The sequence below is a fragment of the Rattus rattus genome, chromosome 2 (genome assembly GCF_011064425.1).
Source record: "Rattus rattus isolate New Zealand chromosome 2, Rrattus_CSIRO_v1, whole genome shotgun sequence".
Taxonomy (NCBI): domain Eukaryota; kingdom Metazoa; phylum Chordata; class Mammalia; order Rodentia; family Muridae; genus Rattus; species Rattus rattus.
In genome coordinates, this window is record NC_046155.1 from 214,054,709 (window position 1) to 214,057,242 (window position 2,534).

The 2,534-nt window shown below is 44.1% G+C and overlaps 1 pseudogene; it reads left to right on the forward strand.

Annotated features, from left to right (window-relative positions):
• Positions 1-1,015: 1,015 nt before the first annotated feature.
• LOC116893559 lies at positions 1,016-1,863 on the forward strand (annotated as a pseudogene).
• Positions 1,864-2,534: the final 671 nt, after the last annotated feature.

Below are 2,534 nucleotides of genomic sequence, written 5' to 3' on the forward strand. Positions count from 1 at the left end.
GATAGATAGATAGATAGATGGATGATTGATAGATAGATGTGTGTATGTGTACACATGTATGCCTATGAGTCTGTATGCATGTGCATTCACATACACCAAAAAAAAAAGGTAATTTTTGAAAATGTTAAAACAGAAAACTGAGTCAGAAAGAAAATCATTCCTGTGGGACTCTATTGGTAGGTCAGTCCAGAGCCCTACTTCATAAGGGGTGCTATAAAGTTTGGAGGAGTTGTTTTATAGTTTTAAAGTTAAATTATTATCTAGTTTTATCCAAAGTTAATAGTTTTATCCAAAGTTAGTAAATTGTTCCTATAATTGTGTCTATATTATAGACCCAGGGCTATTAACACTATTCTAAAAAATAATACTGTAAGTGTGTTTGACATAAAATATAAGTGGAATATAAGTCACATCTGAGAAGATCTAAGTAGTTTTGGGGCCGATTATGCCATTGCAAATATTGTAGACCCCCAAAATCAACAGCTGACTAAAATGACAAAATTGGTTCCAGGAGGTTATGTAACTACCTTTCTTTCTTCCTCTCTTTTGGAGGGAGAGGCCGTTTTCAATGCCAAAGCTCTTGCAACACTAAGAAAAATAAATGAAATGAAGGATTTTTTAATCAATTTAATCAGTTTAATTTGGGCTTTGCATCTCAAAAAGAAATCTTGCGGACTTATTCTACACGACTCACTGAGACTGGGCTCTCCAATTCTGCATATTAATTGGTTGTCATTTTCTGTCCACAAAGAGTTCTACTAGCAAAGACACCAACCCAAGCTGAAACGTTAGCTGAGCAAGGTGGACACGGATGAGCACACCAACCTGGATGGGGGAAAGCGCGTAGTACCCCAACCCTACACGAAGAATTAATTATAGGCAACTGAGTAAAGCTGAGAGTTGAAAGGGAAGTCTTAACAAGGGAAGAGCAACCAGTTAGTTGTCCGGGGCCAAATAAATGGTCATCCCTGACAACATATACACAAGAAACACATATACACAAGAAACACTATATATGAACTCAACAGGCCGACTTTTGGATGATTACCCAAAATTCTTCATTATGGGAGCAGACAATGTGGGCTCCAAGCAGATGCACATCCCTCCAAGGGAAGGCTGTGGTGTGATGGGCAAGAGCACCATGATGCACAAGGCCATCCGGGGATACCTGGAGAACAACCCGGCTCTGGAGAAAGTGCTGCCTCACTTCCGGGCTTCGCGTTTACCAAGGAGGACCTCACTGAGATTAGGGCCATGCTGCTGACCAGTAAGGTGCCTGCTGCTGCGCTAGCTGGCGCCATTGCCTCATGTGAGGTCACTGCGCATGCTCAGAACACTGGTCTGGCGCCTGAGAAGACCTCCTTCTTCCAAGCTTCAGGCATCACCACTAAAATCTCCAGAGTTACCATTGAAATTCTGAGTGATGTGCAGCTGATAAAACCTGGAGACAAGGTAGGAGCGAGTGAACATGCTGAACATCTCCCCTTTCTCCCTTGGGCGGATCATCCGGTAGGTGTTCAACAATGGCAGCATTTATAACCCTGACGTGCGGGAACATCACAAACCAGATCCTGCATGGCCAGTGTCTGTCTGCAGGTTGGCTACTCGACTGTTGCCACAGGGCCTCACTCTATCATCAGTGGGTACAAGCAGGTCCTGACTTTTGGCTGTGGAGACTGATTACACCTTCCCACTTGCTGAAAAGGTTGAGGCCTCCCTGGCGGATCCATCTGCATTTGCAGCTGCTGCCCCTGTGGCTGCTGCCACCACTGCTGCTCCTGCTGCTACTGCCCAGTCAAGGCCGAAGCAAAGGAAGAGTCTGAGGAATCAGATGAGGATATGGGATTCGGTCTCTTCGACTAATTCCTTCAATGCAACCAAGTCAGCCTGCTTAATTTGAGAAAGATGGAAATAAAGGCTTACTTCTCCTTTAAAAAATTAATATATACATCTGGATGCCGTAACAATTGAAAATAGTCAATTAGTTTGATGGAAAGAGGGGCCTACAAAGAAGTATTAGGCAAGACAAAAGGGAAAGACTTGTAATTAAGGAAGGAAGGAAGGAAGGAGAGAGAGAGAGAGAGAGAGAGAGAGAGAGAGAGAGAGAGAGAGAGAGAGAGAGAGATCTTTTTACCTTAACAACAAAACCTTAAAATGCTATTTGGCTATAACCACCTATGATGTTGTGTGGCCCAGATTAAATGACCCTTGTAAGTCATGATCACGCTTGACCTCTCTGGACTTTCTGTCTTCTACCTCAGTGTGATCCCCTGTACTGTTACCTGAGATTCTTCATCACCTTCACTCCTGCTTCTCTAGCTTCTGGTTCCCGTTTGTTTTATTATTTCTTTTCCTCCTCCTCCTCCTCCTCCTCCTCCTCCTCCTCCTCCTCCTCCTCCTCCTCCTCCTCCCTCCTCCTCCTCCTCCCTCCTCCTCCTCCTCCTCCTCCTCCTCCTGTGTAAATAGAAAGTTTTCCCAAGGTTTCCACATTTGACCTCACCTAACCCACTTAACAGAGAGTAATTGTTCTGTCT